This window comes from Bubalus bubalis, chromosome 5 (assembly GCF_019923935.1).
Source record: "Bubalus bubalis isolate 160015118507 breed Murrah chromosome 5, NDDB_SH_1, whole genome shotgun sequence".
NCBI lineage: Eukaryota > Metazoa > Chordata > Mammalia > Artiodactyla > Bovidae > Bubalus > Bubalus bubalis.
In genome coordinates, this window is record NC_059161.1 from 116,834,510 (window position 1) to 116,858,178 (window position 23,669).

A 23,669-nucleotide genomic window follows, 5' to 3' on the forward strand; every position below is an offset into this window, starting at 1 on the left:
TTGGGAACCACTCTATCCATTGTTTTTACTTAAATGGAGAAAACACATTGGCCCAGCTCTAGAACACTACTGTTTGGGAACCACTCATCTAGGACAACTTCCCTCTTAGAGAAGCTTCCATCCAGCCAGCCCTCTGGTGCATGACCCTGGCGCAGCCGAGGGAAGACAGTGCCCCCTGGCCAAGCTCAGGACGGGCCGGGCTGCCATGCGCCAGCACTGGTCTCAGGAGTGACACTCATCAGTCCGTTCAGCTGATTTAATGTCGTGACACCCAAGAAAGCTGTTTAACCTCACAATTCAGAAGACACGGCAGGACATGGTCACAGCAAGTGCTCCGCTCTGCACACCTGACCATCACTGCGTGACTGAGGTGCTGCAGTAGACGTGCAAGCTATAAGATCAGACGCTCAGACTGGCACATGAAGAAGACATGGTACCTATATGTATAACGGAATATGACTCAGTCATAAAAGAGAACAAAATGATGCTATTTGCAGCAACGTAGATGGACCTGAAGGTTAAGTGAGGTCAGAGAGAGAAAGACAAATATGCTATGATATCACTTACATGTGGAATCTAAATTATGACACAAATGAACATGTCTCTAAGAGAGAAACAGACTCACAGACACAGAGAACAGACTTGTGGTTGCGGAGGGGTTAGGGAGAGATGGACTGGGAGCTTGGGAGAGCAGACCCAAACTAGCAATAGGCAGGATGGATAAACAGCAAGGTCCTACTGTATAGCACAGAGAACTGTATCCAATATTCTTTAATAATCTATAATGGAAAAGATTATGAAAACATATATAAATACATACATATGCATAGTTGAATCACTTTGCTACATACCAAAAACAAATACAACACCGTAAATCAACTATATTTTAATAAATAAATTCATTATAAGTGGGGGGAAAAAGCTTCTACAATGTTCACTCATTTGGAATGGGAAGTTGAGATTTTACATTTCATTGATATCTGGAAGAAAGAGGTTTCTTTCTCTTATCAGTTCGAAAAACTGAACTTGGTTCTAAATGGTGAAGAGGAATCGGTAGGGGAAGTAACAATGGACACATGACAGAATTATACAGATTTCAACACAAACTCCCATTCTTGCTGAAAGGGGGAAGACCAAATACTCATCACATAGTTTCTCAATTTTAAAAATTCACAACAAATGACTATTTCCACTGAGAAAAAATGAAAATGAGAAGTGAAAACTATCAGCAACGTTCTTGCCTTGCCTGACAAGGTGCCCCACACCCAGCAGACACTGTTTATTCGGGCTTCACCTTGGCCAGACCGGCCTACAGATCACAAAAGTCAAAGTGACCACAGACACAGTGCCAACTCGACCACAGTTCTGGGTCTGGTCAGCCTGAGGTCCCTCCGTCTGCCAGAGCCCAATCCACGGGACCACTCTGACCCCAGCTCAAGAGCTCCTGGAAACCTGTAAGTGAGGGCAGAGAAGTAGGACTAAAATATCATTTTTTAACTCCACAAGGAAATATTAATAAAATAAGCACACTTTCAGGGAAGGGAAATATGCCTAAAAAACTAAAAAGTTTCTAAGAAAGAAAATAATCAGGGAACCAGGCTTTCATAAAAGCTTTTCATGAAATATTTTTCTTTTTATAAAAGAAATTTTTAAAATTATAATAACAAACCTTTGACTAGGTTCCAAATAAAAGAGGGGTTTTTAACTAAGCAGTTATGGATTGGGGATATTTCCATATAAGCAGAGAAGTCTAAGGGTAAAGAAAGGATGAAAAAGGCATCATAATGGGGTCCTCCAGGTATTTCTACCAATGCCATTCACATTTGTTACAAATGCTGGCAATGAAGTAAATAGTGAAATGCACAAGACTACAGGAAAACTCCAGATAAAATTTTATGCCAATGGAAAAACTCCAGGAAAACCTTCAGAAACTGGATAAGTGAGCGGGAGACAATGGCCGACAAATTTCAGCATAAGCAGCACTTTTCATATTAACGAGACAGAACTACCTGTTACAATCTAAAAACTACTGCAGACAGAATTCCCTGACAGGCCAGAGGTTTGGATTCGGAGCTTCACTGCCAGGGCCGGGGCTCAATCCCTGTTTGGGGTCTTTCTAATTTGTTTCTGGACATAAACAAGAATGACACTGTGTAACCAGAAGAGAGCTGAACAGAATTTTCTTTCTTTAAAAAAAAAAAGATTAGCAAACACAGCAAGCAAGGAATGAGGTGTGCCAGGCAGGTCTGAAACGGTCACCTTGGCTGTCTCCACCTCCTCTCCGCGTGTGTCTGTGCTTTCCACTTCCCCACAGAAGTCGTATTAAATCCCCTACAGAAATTCCTCCTGCCTTTCTTGTGCACAAAAAGGGCTTCAGAGACTATCAACTAAGGGTACCCTTCTTTGAAAGAAGGTTATTTTTTCCAGTCAGGGCTGTGGCATTCCTTTCTTCATGCCTCAAAAGAGGCATGCCAGCAAATCTTTCTTTCTTTGTGTTAGCCCAAGAAATGGGGGCTTTATTTCCTAGTTCAGATAAGAACTTTTCATGCACCAAAAAAACAAAGATTGATCCTCCCACCTCATTTGACAGTTTGTTGGCAATGCATTAGAACCCCATCAAGTCATTCAAAACAACTCCTACTATACTCTTAAAGGAAAGAAAAACCCAGACTAAGGACATGCTGGAGGTCTTAGCCAGACAATTCTACATTCATACCCTTGAGAGTTCAAAAGAAACCAGCACTCAGTCTGAGTTCTAAAGAACAGTAAACCTTGATGTTTGCTTTTCCTTTTCTACAAAGAAGAGCTGGCTGGCTGGTAAAATGTGAAGGCAGTTTCAAAGAGAAATCTATCAGGAGTCCTCCATTCTTCTCTTACAAGGTTTCAGGTGGAAACCTCAAATAGCAGCATATCACAGGCCTACAAAGGTCCATATAGTCAAAGCTACAGTTTTTCCACAAGTCTTATACAGATGTGAGAGTTGGACCATAAAGAAAGAAGGCTGAGCACTGAAGAACTGATGCATTCAAATTGCGGTGCTGGAGAAAACTCTTCAGAGTCCCTTGGACTGCAAGGAAATCAAACCAGTCAATCCTAAAGGAAATCAACCCTGAATACTCACTGGAAGGACTGATACTGAAGCTGAAACTCCAATACTTTGGCCACCTAACGTGAAGAAACAATTCACTGGAAAAGACCCTGATGCTAGCAAAGATTAAAGGCAAAAGGAGAAGGGGACGACAGAGGATGAGATGGTTGGATAGCATCACCGACTCGATGGACATGAGTTTGAGCAAACTCCAGGAGATGGTAAAGGACAGAGAAGCCTGGTGTTCATGGGGTCACAAAGAGTGAAACAAGACTTAGCAATCGAACAACAATGACAAACAACAGGCCTAGAGAGAAGCACACAAATCAGGAGTGTCCAAACTTGAGGGATGCTCACAAAATGAATATATGTGGATCAAGGAACAGAAAGCCACCATTTCCTGAGTTCTCATGGCACTCTCTCCCCAGGCACCACCACTCCCCCACCACCCTCAGCAGGCTGTGGAAGGGCCCTGGATTCCATCAAGCTGACTCGAGGCCGGTCTGCAGTTTCTGAAGGACCAGAAAACAGAGTCTCCTCCTAGGTTTGACCTTCTGGAAGTGGCAATGAGAATTTCAAGATGTTTTCTAGGGAGCCTCTTCCTTGGTGGGCTCTGAATTCCAACTTTTTTGTTCTCAGCAAAGCGAAACTACCCAAATCCCACTCTGCTATTCAGCTGCTTAGGGCTTGACTTGTGAGCCTCCTGACCAGCCCAGCCTAGTCAACAAATACCTCAAGGGGAAAACCGGATGTGGGGCAGGGTGCATTAGGCTGCCTCCTTGCCTCTGGGCCACCAGCCCCTCAGTTCTGATAGCTTTGACAGCCCTTCACCCAGAATGTCTTATCTCTCCAGCCCCACAAGGCAGCCTAAAGCACTACCTGCCTCTTTGCCTCTCAGCAGCCCTTTCCAACTAGCTTCCCAGCCTCCTGGGAATCAGAAAATGCTCCAAGGGGGAGAGCAGGCACAGAGAGCAGGGTACACTTTAATAAGCACCTCTCTCCTGGATCTGACCACTCAGAACTGGCTGCCTTGGTAGGAAACTGAGGGAAATCCCAGCGGGATTGGAAAACATTTTCTCTTTGACCTTGTGACTGTTTATCAAAATTTGTGGACACCAGTTACGGTAGACCCTGGTAAGAAAAAGCACTGTCATGTGACGTACCTGATATGACAAAGTACAAGCAAACTACACCCAGAATCACTTAACAGGTCATTGCTTTTTTGAGGACTAGAAAAGCAATGAGAAAGCTTTGGAATATAGGCAGTATCTAAAAATATTGTGCTGTTATTAAAATATGATTCTCCCAACTTTGAAATTAAATATTCCTCCCTCATCCTTCCTGATACACTGTGATGGAGGAAACATCCCCTGTCTAACCCAAGCCAGGCTCTCCACCTGGGCTGGCTGGCAGCCAGTCCGCTGGTCCCCTCAGGGGCTACACCCTACCCTACCCCTCTCTGCAGCATCATAGCTCCCTCCCTGTTGGAACATTCACATCAGCAAATGTGAACAGTATCTCCTAACTTTACTGTGCACTTTTCTAAACAGCTCTTATATTTCAGTTGATTGTTTACATTAAAAACTTTTCCTTTGAGCCCACCTCCCTGCTCACCTACCCTTCTCTGCTGCTTTTACACGCAATGAAGAGCTGTCTACATCCACCTTCACTTCCTTACTTCCTCACCCCACATTCCCTCCCTAGTTGGCCTCCTCTTCTACCTCTCCAGGTTCTCATCTCACTTGACCTCTGCAACATTCACACCCTCCTTAAGCTCTTCTCTCCACCTTCTAATATGGAACTTCCCTGGTTTCCTGCGGCCTCTCTGCCACCTCCTTTACAAGCTCACTTGCTGGCCCGACCCTTAAAGGCTGCACCAGTAAGCCTCTCCTTCTCCTTCCAGCTTTACACCCTCCCAGGGCTCAGGCCAGCCTTCAGGGCTTTCACAGAGGCTCTACCAGGATTCGAATGGCCACCTCCTCCTCCTCAATCAGATTTCAAGGTCAATGTTATCTCCTCAGGAGGCCTTTCCTGTTCCCCGTCCACATGCTGCTCTCCCATAACACTCTCTAGAGCATGCACCATCAGTTAACTGATGCACACATGTTGTGCAGAGTCTGTGTCCCCTGCCACCTGCCTCAGGGGAATGCAGCTGCACAAGAGCGCCCTCACCCGACGGGGCAACGCAGGGCCCTCAGCACCTGGAATCCGGCCAGGAACAGACAGTCACCACTGCTTCTGGGCAAGTCTCCTGCCTCAGAGGAAACTTGTTACTTAACAAAGACCCTCTTAGGATGAATTCCCATAAATAATGCATTACCACTAAAATGATGGTGTATAACTGCTTCTGTGGTAAAGAAGGTAAGTTTATGTATGATATCAATATTTACAACTGAAATTTAATGAGCTGAAAAGAAAAAAACACAGAGGGGAAAAGTAAATTACTCAAGACATTATGTAGGACCATAAACTAGCAAATCCGAATATCAAGACAGGAATTGAAATCACACCAACTGTAAGATTACCAAGGTACATGGAACTCAGCCACTCCCAACTTACACAAAATCAAAATCAGTCCTAGTAAATGCAAAGCCATATGACAGAAAACACTGACCAAATATGGCACTAAAAGGAACTCTCTGAGAAGTCCACTCATTTCAGCCCCAGGTGCAGATCTTGACGTCTGAAGGTATAGTTTCTGAAGTTTCTGCAACCATGACCTGTGTCGTGCCCACAGAGGCACTATCACATTTGTTCAGATATCACCATCACCACCGCACACAGAGGCGACCACCTCACAGTGGTAAGTTCAGTTCAGTTCAGTCACTCGGTCGTGTCCGACTGTTTGTGACCCTGTGGACTGCAGCATGCCAAGCTTCCCTATCCATCACCAGCTCCCAGATCTTGCTCAAACTCATGCCCATTGAGTCGGTGATACCATCCAACCATCTCATCCTCTGTCGTCCCCTTCTCCTCCTGCCTTCTATCTTTCCCAGCACCAAGGTCTTTTCCAATGAGCCAGTTCTTCATATAAAGTGGCCGAAGTATTGAAGCTTCAGCTTCAGCATCAGTCCTTCCAGTGAGTATTCAGGGTTGATTTCCTTTAGGATTGACTGGTTTGATCTCCTTGCAGTCCAAGACACTCTCAAGAGTCTTCTCCAGCACCACAGTTCAAAAGCATCAATTCTTCGGCACTCAGCTTTCTTTATGGCCCAACTCTCACATCCATACATGACTAGTGGAAAAACCATAGCTTTGACTAATGGACTTTTGTCAGCAAAGTAATGTCACTGGTTTTTAATATGCTGTCTAGGTTGGTCATAGCTTTTCTTCCAAGGAGCAAGCGTCTTTTCATTTCATGGCTTCAGTCGCCATCTGCAGTGATTTTGGAGCTCCTCAAAAAAAGTCTCTCACTGTTTTCATTGTTTCCCCATCTATTTGCCATGAAGTGATGGGACCGGATGCCATGATCTTAGTTTTCTGAATGTTGAGTTTTAAGCCAGCTTTTTCACTCTCCTCTTTCACTTTCATCAAGAGGCTCCTCTGTTCTTCCCTTTCTGCCATACAGGTGGTGTTATCTGCCTGTCTAAGGTTTTGATATTTCTCCCGGCAATCCTGATTCCAGCTTGTGCTTCATCCAGCCTGGCATTTCACATGATGAACTCTGCATATAAATTAAAAGCCAGTGGTGACAACATACAGCCTTGACACACACCTTTCCCATTTTGGAACTAGTTCATTGTTCCATGTTGAACTGTTGCTTCTTGACCTGCACACAGGCTTTTCAGGAGGCAGGTCAGGTAGGCTGGTGTTCCCATCTCTTGTAAGAATTTTCCACGGTTTGTCATGATCCACACAGTCAAAGGCTTTGGCATAGTCAATAAAGCAGAAGTAGATGGTTAATTCTCTTGCTTTTTTGATGATCCAATAGATATTGGCAATTTGATCTCTGGTTCCTCTGCCTTTTCTAAATCCAGCTTGAACATCTGGAAGTTCTTGGTTCACATACTTGTTGAAGCCTGGCTTGGAGAATTTTGAGCATTTACTAGCGTGTGAGAGGAGTCCAATTATATGGTAGTTTGAGCATTCTTTGGCATTGCCTTTCTTTGGAACCGAAATGAAAACCAGTCCTTTGGCCACTGTTGAGTTTTCCAAATCTGCTGGCATATTGAGTGCAGCACTTTCACACCATCATCTTTTAGGATTTGAAATAGCTCAACTGGAATTCCATCACCTCCACTAGTTTTGTTCATTGTGATGTTTCCTAAGGCCCACTTGACTTCAGACTCCAGGTAAGTGATCACACCATCGTGGTTATCTGGGTCATTAAGATCTTTTTTGTACAGTTCTTCTGGATAGTCTTGCCACCTTTTCATAATATCTTCTGCTTCTGTTAGGTTCATACCATTTCTGCCCTTTATTGTGCCCATCTTTGCATGAAGTGTTCCCTTGGTATCTCATTTTCTTGACAAGATCTCTAGTCTTTCTCATTCTATTGTTTTCCTCTATTTCTTTGCATTGATCACTGAGGAAGGCTTTCTTATCTCTCCTTGCTATTCTTTGGAACCCTGCATTCAGATGGGTATATCTTTGCTTTTCTTCTTTGCCTTTAGCTTCTCTTCTTTTCTCAGCTATTTGTAAAGCCTCCTCAGACAACCATTTTGCCTTTTTGCATTTCTTTTTCTTGGGGATGGTCTCAATCACTGCCTCCTGTACAATGTCACAAACCTCTGTCCATAATTCTTCCGGTACTCTGTCTATCAGATCTAATCCTTTGAATCTATTTGTCACTTCCACTGTATACAATGTAAGGAATTTGATTTTTCTTCAATTTAAGTCTGAATTTGGCAGTAAGGAGTTGATGATCTGAGCCACAGTCAGCTCCTGGTCTTGTTTTTGCTAACTGTATGGAGCTTCTCCATCTTTGGCTGCAAAGAATAGAATCAGTCTGATTTTGGTGTTGACTATCTGGTGACGTCTGTGCATAGAGTCATCTCCTGTGCATAGGCAGAGGGTGTTTGCTATGACCAGTGCATTCTCTCGGAAAAACTGTTAGCCTCTGCCTTATGTCATTTTGTACTCCAAGGCCAAGTCTGCCTGTTACTCCAGGTATCTCTTGACTTCCTACTTTTGCATTCCAGTCCCTTATGATGAAAAGGACATCTTTTTTTGGTATTGGTTCTAGAAGGTCTTATAGGTCATCACAGAATGCTTCAACTTCAGCTTTTCCAGCATTACTGGTTGGGCCATAGACTTGGATTACAGTGATACTGAATGGTTTGCCTTGGAAACGAACAGAGATCATTCTGTCATTTTTGAGATTGCACCCAAGTACTGCATTTCAGACTCTTTTGTTGACTATGAGGGCTACTCCAATTCTATGGGATTCTTGCCCACATTAGTAGATATAATGGCCATCTGTAATAAATTCGCCCATTCCAGTCCATTTTAGTTCACTGATTTCTAAACGTCAATGGTCACTCTTGCCATCCCTGTTTGACCACTTCCAATTTACCTTGATTCATGGACCTAACATTCCAGGTTCCTATGCAATATTGTTCTTTACAGCATCGGACTTTACTTCCATCATCAGTCACATCTACTCCTGGACATTGTTTTTGCTTTGGCTCCACCTCTTCATTCTTTCTGGAGTTATTTCTCCACTCTTCTCCAGTAGTATATTGGGCACCTACCGACCTGGGAGTTTATCTTTCAGTGTCCTATCATTTTGCCTTTTCATACTGTTCATGGGGTTCTCAAGCCAGGAATACTGAAATGGTTTGCCATTCCCTTCTCCAGTGGACACTTGGGAAACACTGACAAATGTTCTTGGCTGTGGTTGTTCTTGTTACTGATTGTTGTTCAGTCACTAAGTTGTGTGTGACTCTTTGCAACCCCATGGACTGCAGCATGCCAGGCTTTCCTGTCCTTCACTATTTCCCAGAGTTCGCTCAAACCCATATCCACTGTATCAGTGATGCCATCCAACCACCTCATCCTCTGTCACTTCCTTCACCTCCTACCCTCAGTCTTTCCTAGCATCAGGGTCTTTTCCCATTACTGATACTAATTATTAACACACCTTAACAATTCAAGTTGACTCCTAAGGAGGAGTCTTAGGAGGAAAGAGCACCCCTGGTTTTCACCTGCTATTGTGTAAGCAGAACATTCTTAAAATTCAATTCATACACTTGTAAACTCTCCACTAACAGTAAAGATTTTCCCAGCTAAGAAAATACACAGCATATTGCAGCAGCTTCAGAATTCTAGTTGAACATAAGGAAAAAATACACCATATTGCAACTTCAGAATTCTAATTGAACATAGCTTGTGCTTAGTCTCTCAGTCGTGTTCAACTCTTTGCGACCCCATGGACTGTAGCTTGCCAGACTCCTCTGTCCATGGCGATTCTCCAGGCAAAAATACTGGAGTGGGTTGCCAAGCTCTCCTTCAGGGGATCTTCCCAACCCAGGGATCAAACCCAGGTCTCTCGCATTGCAGGCGATTCTTTACCATCTGAGCCACCAAGGAAGCCCATGAATACTGGAGTGGGTGGGCTATCCCTTCTCCAGGGAATCTTCCCAACCCAGGCATTGAACCCGTGTCTCCTGCACTGCAGGCAGATTCTTTACCAGTTGAGCTACCAGGGAAGCCCGCTGAACATAGTTTATATACCCTCAACTTCACCAAAATATTCATCTATATCCTTAACGCTGGCAACATCTTTTATGACAACTAACTACCCAAAGTTGCCTTTGTTAATGATCTTCTAGCTTCTATTATGCTCATTTTGTTTTTTTTTTGTTTTTTTTTTTTAAATTTTATTTTATTTTTAAACTTCACATAACTGTATTAGATTTGCCAAATTATTATGCTCATTTTGGCAGTGTACTTTAATCTTCTCAATTTCATTCAAAATTCTGAAACAGAAATAGCTAATAGTAAGTGTTGGTGAGTAAGTAGAAAAACTGGAACCCTCATACACCACTGGGGAGAATGTAAAATGCTGCAATCACTGGAAAACAGTCTGGCGATTTCTTAAGGCTAAACACAGTTACCAAATGACCCAGAGTGTTGCCAACAAGGTATAAAAAAAACCCAAGGGAACCCAAAGGAAATAAAAACATAGGTCCACAGAAAAACTTGTACATGAACATTCTTAGCAGCATTATTCATAATAGCTATAAAGTGGAAACAACCTGAACAGAGATAAAATACGGTCCATCCATATAATGGAATATTACTCAGCAAAAGGAGAGAAATACTGACCCATGCTACAATAAGAATGAACCTTTAAAACTTTGCTAAGTGAAAGAAGCTGGTCACAAAGAACCACACATAGAATTCATATGAAATATGCAGAAAAGACAAATCAATAGAGATAGAAAATGGGTTAAGTGGTTGCCCAGGGATTGGGGTGAAATGGGGAATTAGGGAGTAATGGCTAAGAGATATAGAGTTTCTTCTGAAGTTGTGAAAATATTTTAAAATTGATTGTGTTGACAGTTGTATAACTGTGAATACACTAAAGCCACGGAACTGTATGCTTTACCTGAGTGAATTGTATGTTATGTGAATTATACCTCAAGCTGTTTTTCTTTTTAATAAAGAACAGACTTTTATTTTACAGCAGAAAATAGGAAAGGATAGGAATTAAGTTGGCACATCAATTAACAGAATGAACAACAGAATATGTTCAAGGTTTTTTTTAGAAAGTAAAAAGATGGGCATTTAAATCAATGCTAACCTTCGAGGAAGCCATTTGGCAATAAACATCAAGAATCTTTATATATAGGGAGATAGAGACAGAGAGAAAGAGAATATTTGCTTCTAGAGTAAATATAAGGGCATTTCTGATGAACACAGCTTGAGAAAGTTTCAAAGGCAACAGAAATTGAGGCTATGCTCAGGGACTGGTGTGTGTACAAGAGAGAAAAGCCTCAAACACAGTTAAGGCTGGGCTCTAAGACTTCAAGGTGAAAAATTACAATTCCCAACATCTGTGAACTGGTTTTATCAGATTCACCTAAGGACCTAGGCAAAAAGACACATTCCAGAGTCTCACTCTTGAAATTCCAGATTCTCTCCACTGCAAAGGTAGAGGGGAAGAGTAGGAGTCTTTGTTTATGAACCTCTCCAGAGGATGCTGAAGTCAGCCAGGCATGGCCAAGGAAACATATTTTATCATGGTAATAACACTTTTTTGGAGAATCATTCTAGAAGCAATATGAAGGACTGATTATACTGAGGCCAGGAACTGCCTTTTGGAAGCTCTGGGCAAAGACTGGGCTTTCCTGGTGGCTCAGATGGTAAAGAATTCACCTGCAATGAGGGAGACCTGAGTTTGATCCCCGGGTTGGGGAAGATCCCCTGGAGAAGAGAATGGCAACCCACTCCAGTAGTCTTTCCTGGAGAATCTTATGGACAGAGGAGCATGGCGGGCTACAGTCCATGAGGTTGCAAAGAATTGGACACAACTGAGCAACCAAGCACAGGCAATGATTAGAGCACTTAAGTCGTATTCCAACTTCATGATATTAATAACTATTCATGGCTGATGCACACTGAAGATTACTTGTAAATTCTAGTAATATGAAATGTCCAGAATAGGCAAATCTATAGAGATAGAAGTATCCCCTGGAGATGGGGTTGTCAGGTGAACAGGAGTAACTGCCGACGGATATAGGGCTTCTTTCTGCAGTGCTGAAAATGTTTTCAATTTAAATTGTGTTGATGGCTGCAAACCTTTGCATATATGCTAAGAAATTAACTATAATGGGTATATTTTATGGCATATGAATTACATCTACTAAATCTGTTAAATAATTTAATTCAAAATTTTTTAATTGTTTTAAATTTAAATTTTTAATTTTAAAAAATTAAATAATTGCATCAATTTCCCCCAAAATAATAATAATTATTATTATTCATGGGAATTTCTTGGCAATCTAGTGGCAGGACTCTGAACTTTCAACACCAAGGGCAGTTGGTTCAGTCTCCCTGGTCAGGGAACTAAGATGCAGAAAGCTGTGCACTGTGGCCAAAAAGAAAGAAAAACAGACCATTAGTGCCCGAAGTCACCTTTTAAAAAGAGACATCTTTTATTAACAAACAAAAACTTGGCAAGAATCTTTATACACTTCTTTAAAATATGCATCTTACCAGCTTCTCTAATACGTTTGTGGTATGAATGTCTTAGAATTCTGAAAAGACTGATGGTTACTTCAGGTGGTCTTCCTTGCCAATCAGATTACTCTCATGCACACTTGATTTTCCAGCTTCCCTCAGCCACGTGATAACAAGCAAATCCGTTCCATGCGCTTACCAGCAATATTTGAAACAAGCTTTGTATGCAAATATGGGTCTATGAGGAACATCTGAAGACTGAACGATTGATACGAATGACTCATCAAATAATATGCAGCATCCACGTTTTCCAACTGCAGATAACATAGCTCTGAGCACAATCCCTCCAGCCCCCTTTCTCAACAGAAGCATCTGTTCTCAAGAGAACTGGCAAGGGTACAAGTCCAGCCTGTGGCCCGGGCACACCGATAGACAGAAAGCTATCTGGCCCATATATCGCAAGCTCCTCACTGAAACAACAATTGCAGTAACTAAATAGGAGACTCGCAGGTGGGTCTTCTGGGGCCCTGGAAGCCGCACTTAACAGAGGGCTCCAGGTGGTAACTGACTTGATGATCACAAATCCAGGTTAGAGTAAAATACTAGGTAATGTTAACAGGCATAATCTCAAGTACTAAGCTGTTCCCTCAATAAATTCAAGTGCTTTAAAATGTTTTAACTAGAAAAAAAAAAGTATTTAAATTGCATAGAGGAAATCATTCTAGAGCACAGGTTTCATAATTTAACATAATGTGTATAACACAAGAGAAGACAGTGTGACTACACATTCACTCTGCATGAAACACTCTACTCCTGAAATAAGCACAGCCTTTTGTTCCAACAGACTGGACCATGGCCCTATCCCAGGACTAAGAAGCCAGACGACACTGGCTCCAAATAATTCCCTTTGTATCCAGTTCAGTCCCCCTGTGAACACGTAATATGGGTCTCACCTACTGTTCGTGTTTAAATTCTCATTCCTCAGCCTTGGTCCCTTGTTCACAAAGTTAAATATGAAACACGGAATGGTCAAAAATAAGCACCTGATTAACAAAATAATATGCCCAGACAGATGACACGATGAGGCAGTTATTGCCTTCATAAAAACTGTGTATTAATGGCATATAATTAATATGCTGTTCTAATTTCAACCTCCTCCATCTTAATAAAACTATCATAGGAAGCCAGTGGGACATCCCTGATTCAGCTGGTAAAGAATCCACCTGCAATACAGGAAACCCCGGTTTGATTCCTGGGGTGGGAAGATCTGATGCAGAAGGGATAGGTTACCCACTCCAGTCTTCTTAGGCCTCTCTGGTGGCTCAGACAGTAAAGAATCTGCCTGCAATGCGAGAGACCTGGGTTTGATCTCTGGGTTGGGAAGGTCCCCTGGAGAAGGGAAAGGCTACCCACTCCAGTATTCTGGCCTGGAGAATTCCACGGGTGTATAGTCCATGGGGTCGCAAAGAGTCGGACACGACTGAGCGACTTTCACTTCACTTCACGTCATAGGAAGCCAGCATTCACCACTGGCCTGGTATTCAGAGATAGCTTGTTCAAGTCAGGACATTTCTTAAAGTGTTTTCTCAGTACAAAGTGGTGGAAAAATACTGGATGTGAGGCAAGTTCTTTATCTTGATCTTGACAACTGGAACCCACAGACAGATTTAATTGAGCAAATTAATCAACTGCCAGGGATAAGCAACTACAAAGCTATAGTAAAGGGTATTCACTATAAAAATTCAAATAATAATTTTTAAACACAAAAATATTTATCAAAGGCCTATTCTGTGCCAGCATTGTTTTAGGAAATGAAGACCAGACTGGATATTATTGCTTCCCTAGTGGCTCAGATGGTAAAGAACCTGCCTGCAATGCAAGAGACCCAGGTTCAATCTCTAGGTCCGGAAGATCTCCTGGAGAAGGGAATGGCTACCCACCCTAGTATTCTTGCCTGGAGAATTCCATGGACAGAGGAGCCTGGTGGGCTACAGTCCACAGCGTTGCAAAGAGTCAGACAACTGTTTTAGGAAATGAAGACCAGACTGAATATTATTAAAAGATCCAGCAGAGAAGGAAAAAATATAAGTAACATTTACCATTGTGCCAAAATACAGCTAACCTGTTTCCAGAACACAGCAGGCCTCAAATATGAATTCAATCAACTCACATCAGGAAAATTAATTACTGCAAATATTCTTCTGGGTTCTCTGACGTATACGAATTTCTCTAATAGTGGAATAGCTGGGCTTTGACGTCTGCAAGTCTTTGACTTTCCAGGCAATGCCAAAAGGTTTTCCTAAATGGTCATACCAGTTTCTATTTCTACCAGCCAGGTGTGACTGTTCTATTGCCCAATAGCTTTGGGACTTGGCATTGCCAACTTCCAGTCAGGTGCGTGTTTGCCAGCTTTAGGTTCACAGTGACATAGCACTCTGGCTGTAATTTGCATTTCCTTGATTATTAACAAAGTTGGGCACCTTCTCATATGTTTATTAGACATCTGGATTTCTTCTTTTCAGAAGTGCCTGCTCACGACTTTTACCCTTCTTCTGTTAGTGCAGGTAACATCTTAAATTTTAAAAATCCCTCTTTAGACTGAGGTCATGAATTTGGTTCTCAACGTCAACTTCTAAAAGTTGTGTGGTTTGGCCTTTTATCTACCATGCCTCCTGGGTCATAAATCAAATGTTTGACTGTGTGAGAGACTGTTTCTGGACTCCTTGGGGTGTTTAGTTGCTTTACCCTGGTGCCAGGATCACAATGTCTTAATTATTTAACTCTTCTTGATCTCTGGAATGTAAGTTTTTCCAACTTCTTTTCTTTTTTGAGAGTATCTTGCTTTATTTCAGGCCTTGGCAAATTATTAGCTTGTTTAGTTTTTGTCTTTCAGTTTGCTAGGATTACATTAAATCCATAAGTCTGTTTCCAAAAAATTGATTCTTTATAATATTAAATCTTCCAGTCCTCAAACCAGTCTCTCCATTTATTTAAAGTTTACTTAGTGTCACTCAGTAAAGTTTTGGATTTTTTTATGTAGCAGTCTTGTAAAGATTTTGTTAAAATTAAAATATACCTCCTATAGTTTATAACTGTTGAAAAACCACAAATCTGAAAAAGAGATGATTTTTTAAATGATGTATCCAGTCAGTTCAGTTGCTCAGTCGTGTCTGACTCTTTGCGACCCCATGAATCGCAGCACGCCAGGCTTCCTTGTCCATCACCAACTCCCGGAGTTCACTCAAACTCACGTCCATCAAGTCAGTGATGCCATCCAGCCATCTCATCCTCTGTCGTCCCCTCTTCCTCCTGCCCCCAATCCCTCCCAGCATCAGGGTCTTTTCCAATGAGTCAACTCTTTGCATGAGGTGGCCAAAGTACTGGAGATTCAGCTTTAGCATCATTCCTTCCAAAGAAATCCCAGGGCTGATCTCCTTCAGAATGGACTGGTTGGATCTCCTTGCAATCCAAGAGACTCTCAAGAGTCTTCTCCAACACCACAGTTCAAAAGCATCAATTCTTCGGCGCTCAGCCTTCTTCACAGTCCAACTCTCACATCCATACATGACCACAGGAAAAACCATAGCCTTGACTGGACAAACCTTTGTTGGCAAAGTAATATCTCTGCTTTTCAATATGCTATCTAGGTTGGTCATAACTCTCCTTCCAAGGAGTAAGCGTCTTTTAATTTCATGGCTGCAGTCACCATCTGTAGTGATTTTGGAGCCCCCCAAAAACAAAGTCTGACACTGTTTCCACAGTTTCCCCATCTATTTCCCATGAAGTGATGTGACTGGATGCCATGATCTTCGTTTTCTGAACGTTGAGCTTTAAGCCAACTTTTTCACTCTCCACTTTCACTTTCATCAAGAGGCTTTTTAGTTCCTCTTCACTTTCTGCCATAAGGGTGGTGTCATCTGCATATATGAGGTTATTGATATTTCTCCCATAAAAGGATACAATTGTTCAATGAAATTTCTAAGGTTTGGGAAAACTATGTGTATATATATATAAGGATCAACTTCCTTAAATTGTTTTTTCTTTTTTTTAAATTTCCTTTTGTTTTTTATTTTTTGTGTTTTTCTTTTGTTTTTTTAATTCTTTTCAACTTTCTTAAAATTTTAAGTGAAACAAAGTTAATCAAAATACAATTACTGCTCCATAATTTAGTTTTCATTCTAGAACTATTGCTTTGTGGTTATTTCACACCTTACTTCAGTGGGTTAAACATACTTGAGAAAACTTATGTGTTACATAAACAAGTGTCCTAAATGGCTGGCTATTGGCCGCTGGTGCTTGTTTACGAAGCACTTGAAATACAGAAAACTTTCAATTCACCAACTTCAAGAGAAAAAGGATAAAAGAGAAGATGAATAGATGATGAGTAAAAGGCTGAATCTTATACACACCACTGCCTGGGACTGAGGACCCAGACACCTTGCTCCCGCCACTCTTATATCATTCACAAAACTTATGTCTCCTTTTTTTTCACTTGTAAACCCCTTTTTTTTCACTACCGCACAGTAAGAATTCAATGTAAACAGGTGCCTCAGAAAGGACACTTGAAAAGTCAGTCAAATACAAAGCAATAATTAGTCAAAGGATTACAGCTATTCCTCTATCAGAAAAAGCATTATAACAAGTTTGCCTATAATGATGGCTTGTGGCGAGACTGAAAATAACCCCCAAGCAAAACCTTCAAGCAATGCCAACAAAATGATGAGACGTGCATACAAAAGTAAGAATTGTGAAGGAGAGGGAAGAAAATTCCAGTTCTCACTTTAATGTCTTATGTTAATTGCATTTACTCCTTTATTCCCACACGACAGAGACTAAGCACAGCACAAGTAAAAGACACTTTTGACCTGCATTCTATATGCTGCTGCTGCTGCTGCTGCTGAGTCGCTTCAGTCGTGTCAGACTCTGTGCGATCCCAGAGACGGCAGCCCACCAGGCTCCCCCGTCCCTGGGATTCTCCAGGCAAGAACACTGGAGTGGGTCACCATTTCCTCCTCCAGTTCGTGAAAGTGAAAAGTGAAAGTGAAGTCGCTCAGTCCTGTCCAACTCCCAGCAACCCCATGGACTGCAGCCCACCAGGCTCCTCCGTCCATGGGATTCTCCAGACAAGAGTACTGGAGTGGGTTGCCATTGCCTTCTCCGCATTCTATATGAGGGGACTAAAAAAATATTCAAAGCTTCTAGGAATTTACATTTAGGAAGCAAGAAATAAGCACAAGTAGTTGCTCCACAATATTGTGTGTGCTCAGTCGTGTCTGACTCTCTGTGACACCATGAACTGTAGCCCACCAGGCTCCTCTGTTCATAGGATTTCCTAGGCAAGAATACTGGAGCGCATTGCCATTTTTTTCTCCAGGGGATCATCTCGACCCAGGGAATCAAACTCGAGTCTCCTGCATCTCTGCATTGGCAGGCAGATTCTTTACCACTGTGCCACCTGGGAAGTCTGATACTACTACACCCCATTAATAATTAAGGAACTAGTTTAATAATTTGATAAAGAAACTAAGGCTTACAGAAGTTAACTAATGGGCCGAAGATCACAGCCAGTCAATTGAGCTGAGCTCTGAATATAGGTTCCTTTGCCCCACAAGGCCCATGCTGTTAAATTGGACACTGCATCAAACCCTCACACAGGGTAGTAAAATCAAATAAAAATAATAGATTTTTTTTTTAAGTATAGTGTCTCATCTACCTCTGTTTTTTTTTTGTTTTTTTTTTTGGCCAGGCCACTTGACCTGCAGGATCCTCCTTTCCTGACCAAGGATAGAACCCAGGCCCCTTGCAATGGAAGAGCAGTTTTAACCAGGGAAGTCCCAAAAGAATACCATTCTTTTAACTAAAAGGATAGTTGTCCCACAAGCTGGTCCAAAGTGTTCCCACACTTAAAAGCTAACTATTGTAGCCTTTTCTTTAATCACAGGAGAAAAAAATAAATCATGAGCTTGATTTTCTCAATTTAAAGTTTCTCTCAGAAATATTTCTTAAATCTTTGAAAAATAGTCCATTATAAAAATCAATGAGTAAGTAGCAGACCAATGGGGAAAATTCAGCTGATTATGCTTAGCTCAACGTTTTCTTTAATGGATTATGTGCTTAACAGATGTCATTTCATTATTTTAAGTTCAATGATTAATTAATATATTAATTCAGTAACAGTTAACTCAATTACCTGGAAGTGGTTTTAAGATTAAGGTATTCTTCAGAAGAATAGTGCTTCTGTGAGAGCTATCATAAAAGCACTGAAAGAAATCAGATACATCTACCATAAGCAGTATCTTTTGGCTGAAACTATAGAAACAAAGAGATAATACATTGTATGATGATTTACTGCCACCTGGGAGCACCCCGCCCCATGGGACTAAGCCTAAGGTGGCTGTTGTTATCAGGCAAAGCCACACATGCAAGCCATAAACATAAATCTAAATCTTACAGTGGCCACATTTGTTTAAAGTACAAACAGGCTAAATTAATTGCAATAATGTATTTTATTTATTAACATGGGATTGGCAACATATTATCATTTCGACATGCAATCATATTTGAGAAATTGAAATATTTCATTTTTTTTACACTAAATCTCAAAATCTGGCCTATAAGTCACACACACGGCACTAGCCACCGGTCCAGACAGCACAGGTCAGAGAGACAGTTAGGAAGAGACTGTGGCTGCAATCAGAGAGCAGCATGTGGGTAGAGAAGTGGGGATCTGGCTCCAGCGCTCCAATGCTGAGATAAATGAGAGGCTACTCGCAGGTTCACCTTCCAGCAATCTCTATGTTTGGAGTTATTAAAGCACTGCACATTATTGTTTTATAATGTGCAATAATGAGTGTTTTATAATTTTATAACGAGTGTTTTCACCACATTTTTAACTGGTCTTGCTATGACTGTAACTTGGGAGGATCTATATAGTCTCTCTCCTCCCTCTCCATTTCTTCAACCCCAATTCTTTCGAATATTTCAAAGTTATCCAAAAAGAACCTACTTGCAGCTGCTGTCCACAACCTGAACATTTAAAATCTACACAGGTCTGGGCAAGGGGAAGCCTGAAGCCACCCAAGGACTTTGGAAAGGGAGTGGGAAGAATGTTTCAGTACTAATAGTAATGTATCAAGTGTCACAGAAAGGGCAAATAAACTGCTTTGCGCATAAAACTGGAAAGGCTACTGCTCAGAATGCCCCACCTTAAGTCCTAAATTAGGCTTACAATTTAGAGAATAAAAACGACCCAGACACACCTTAAGCAGTAATTCATGTAAACAGCATAAGGCCACAGAGGGAGAGGAAGAGTTTGAGAATGACCAACATACTAAAGTCAGAAAAGCTCCCCTCTCACCTTCCTGTCCCTACCCGATCCCCAGGAGAACTCCAGCGGGACCATTCTACAAAGCGGTGGCCGTAGCATTTCCTTAACTCAGGGCTCTTTCTAGTCACCAGACCAATACTGCTAATCTACTAGAGCATCTGTGACAAATTTAAACAGTAACCAATGAATTCTGCTTGTGAAAATCATACAAATGGCTGGACAGGGTGTGTCTACACTCTCGGGGACTGAAGTCAGTGGGGAAAGACTGTATTTTGCTGGGCACAGGTCAAAGTACATCAGTACCCTATTTTAGAACAAACTTTGGCTAAACAAATACAACACTGGAATGACAGGATGTTTATCATTTGTACCAAATGAAATTATGCAGTTACCATGTGTTCACCAGTTTAACATATAAGCTTACTATGGAAACCAAAATTACAGTGCTGCTGCTGCTGCTAAGTCACGTCAGTCGTGTCCGACTCTGTGCGACCCCATAGACGGCAGCCCACCAGGCTCCCCCGTCCCTGGGATTCTCCAGGCAGAACACTGGAGTGGGTTGCCATTTCCTTCTCCAATGCATGAAAGTGAAAAGTGAAAGTGAAGTCTCTCAGTTGTGTCCGCCTCTTAGCAACCCCATGGACTGCAGCCCACCAGGCTCCTCCGTCCATGGGAGTTTCCAGGCAAGAGTACTGGAGTAGGTCGCCAGTGCCTTCTCCAAATTACAGTATTTCTCAACTCCTGAAACAATTCCACTTATTACTCAGAAACCTATTTCATTAGGTTACCTATGATAAATTTAAACAGCAATCAATGAATTCTACCCGTGAAAAACAGAATGATCCAAATTTCCTAATTCCTTTAGTTCAGAGGATTTCATGACGCCCCCTTCAAATAATGGGGAAAAACTACTGAAAATGGCAAATCATCAGTGAAGTCATTAGGTAACTATCCACGTTTTTAAAAGAAAAAAATAATAAGTAAACAAACCCCCAAAAAACAACTAGATATGAAAACCACATATCATGACAAGTTTGTAAAAACATTTTCTATGCACACACAAAAGATCTGAAGTAACCAAAATACTAGTATAAACTATCTCCAGTAATTGAACTTCAGGTTAATTTTTACTTTTATACACTATTTCTCTATTTTCTACAATGATCATGTCTTACTGTTAAAACTAGAAAAAAAAATTCAGACACGTGGACGTTGAGGCATTGCCAACCAATTTAGGTTTACACTGGATTGATACACTATCCCTTCTACCACCGGTATCTTAAAAAGTACTGAGGGCCCTTGAAGACCTGAGCTTCACCTTATCTACAGCCTTATCTACAATACATACTCGATGGAAAGATTATCGCAAGGTGGAGCATACTGCAAAACATTAGGAAAAAATGGCTTATTCAGAAAAGCAGACAGCAGTTTAGCGCCCTTGCAAAACAAAGAACAGAGCCAAGAATGGGTGCTCAAGGAATAAATATGAGTTACAAAGTGAAAAAAAAAGTCTTGGTTCAAAATTTTTAAATGTGCATCTACTACGAAAGTGTTCACTTTATGTCAATTTCACTTCATTTAAAAACACAGAAGTTACTTTGTAAACATAATTAGATTGAATCAAAGCTGCTTTAAGCATGGCTTTGCCCCAGCCCAGCTTTTTTCTGAATTTTGCTTTTTCAATTCTACAGCATCATGTAAGCACGGCTCCTCAACGTGGAAGCTGCTGCAGTGCCGTGGGAGGAGTGTGTGGGAGGGTATTCGGGGCACGCCGCGTTATCTTCCTGCCCTCAAAGAGCTTCCAGCAAAAGGTGGAAAAAGAAACAAAGGAGCGGGTCTGACCCAGAGGCCGCAAACCGTCACGAGCAATTCTGTTTTTAACGAAGATTGCTTTTGAGTTTCAAGACCATTTGGGGACGATGAGCCAGGCCAGATTTGAACAGGCGCAGACGGCACAGGACCGGGGTGGGTGGGACGGCTCAGGCGCCGAACCCTCGGGTTCAGACCCAGAACCGGCTCATGCTTAGACGTAGACACTGAAAATGGACCGAAACCCACCAATCCGCCAGAAAAGGCTAGGCAGGCACGCAAGCCCGCGATTCCAAAGCGCTGCGTTCGCTCCATTTGGTGAAGGGCCTGATACGGGGCCGCAGGTTCAATAGTGCTTAAGGAAAGCAGACTGTCGGCTGGAATCACCAACCGGCTCCCCAGAGGCCTCGGGCTCGACCCCGAGCGCACGTGGACCTTGACCCGCGCCCTGCCCACCGCGGACACCGTCCACCACGACCGACCCACGCCGGCCACCCCCACGCCGTCCGAGCGGGGCCTCGCCGGGTCCCGGGGACACCAGCGATCCACGGCAGAACGGCGGCGCGGCCTCCCGAGACAAAGCAGGGTGCCTAATGCACGGAGCCCGCCGCCCCCGCGCCCGCCGGCCGAGACGGCCCGCCGCACCCCGAGCGCCCGGCCAACCGCCGCCGCAGGAGCGCGCAGGGCGCCCAACTGCCGTCCCGGCCCAACCAACGCGGGCAGGGGAGGAGAGGTGCGCGCGGCCGGCGGAGCGTGCGAGCCGCTCGGGGGTCGCAGGGGGGAGGCCGCGCGCGGGGAAGGCAGGGCGAAGAGGCGCCGGAGCCATGGCCGATTGCAGCGCCAAGAGGGCTCCGAGAGCAGATCTCGCCCCTTTCCCCTTGGAAGGTGCAGATGGTTTGACCCCCCACCCCGAGTGAGGTGCCTCGTCCCAGCCCCGGCTGGACTGTACCATCGGGCGGTGCCGCCGGGATTTCTCCCCCCCCCACCACCACCATCAAGTCCCCCCCCACCCGGGTCCGCGGTCGGTTGGCCCCGACCGGGCTCTGAGACGCGGAAAGAGCTTGGCGCCATTTTGGGTGGGACTAAGCAAAGACGAAACACCCTCCCAGTCGATGGGGTACTCTGGACGCTGGCTTATCCGGTTCCCCTAATCCTTTAGGTACTTACACGACGTTGGGTGAGGGGAGCTGGGAGATCAGCGGGTCCCCGATCCTCTCTCCCTAGGGGTGATGGAAATCAAACCCCCCCCGCCACCTCCAGGTGGTTCTTCCCGCCGCAGAGTGGGAGCAGCATAAAAGGCGGGGCCTCATTAGCATAACCTGCCTGGCAACCTGATCTCGGCCTTATGTGATTGGTTGAACTCTGTAAACTCCGTGCCTCGTCTAGAGACGAGTAACGCCGGGGCGAATTGACAGGCCCAGATTTAAGACTCATGACCGAGATCCTGAGACGCTAATTCAGTCGGCGGAGAAGCCAAAAGGAGATTCACACGATGGCCCAATGACGGAAGGCCTCTTTATTTCGTGTTCTGCTGTTCGTTTCAAATCCAATCAAAGAACGCGTCTCAGACAGCGCTCTCCTGCGTTTGTGCTCTAAGCCAATCAGAGAAGCCGACTCTCCGGATTCAGGGCCGGGACAGCTTGCAGGGACCCCCGGCTGCCCAGGTGGGGAGGCTTGTACCCCAGGTCGGGAGGAGGGGCCGCTCGTCGGGTGCCCAGCCTTCCCTGCAGGCCCCCGAGGACCCGCGTCCCGGGAGCCGCGCCTGGGCACCCGACGGGCCGATCTGCGGAGGACCCGCCGAGCCCACGCCTTTCGCGCAGCTGAGCGCACCGCGGCCGGCACTCGCGCCCCTGCGCCTTGGAGCCGGGCCACGAAGTCTGGGTTCTGCTCGGCAGAACCCTAGAGCGCCACGCCGACTCTCTCCTCTCCCCTTTACTGTGCTCAGAGGAAGTGATTTTCACAAACATGATCTTATTCAACCCTGGTTAACCCAGGGCTTCACTCACTCTTCTTTTAACCTCAGGTTTCCGCATCGTACCATCCCATAAAATTGCTTTCTTAACAGCTCAGGGCAGAGAAATGAGCTCAGGCTTAGCAGCAAGACGTCAGCCCTAATCCCCCCGCCCCTAATATGAATGACAACTAGCTCTTGAACAGATCTTGAACCTTTGGACCTTCAGGGGGCAGTTACCCTGTCCGTGACATCTACCTTGCTACGTTTTGAAGAATAAGGGGAATTTACATGTAAAATAGCACACTAGAATTTAAACGGATGAAAGTATTAACGACGATAAAACAGGCAAAATTGCTAAACTGGGA

At 43.5% G+C, this 23,669-nt stretch overlaps 1 protein-coding gene across 2 annotated transcripts in view; it reads right to left on the reverse strand.

Moving 5' to 3' along the window:
* The window catches only part of PRDM10 (PR/SET domain 10), a 96,629-nt gene extending 73,973 nt beyond the window's left edge, over positions 1-22,656 (reverse strand). For both annotated transcript variants that reach the window (XM_025286423.3, XM_006061678.4), the window contains exon 1: positions 22,518-22,656. The gene's annotated coding sequence lies outside the window, so the exon portion shown is untranslated. The remainder of the gene's footprint in view (positions 1-22,517) is intronic.
* Between the last annotated feature and the right edge of the window lie 1,013 nt (positions 22,657-23,669).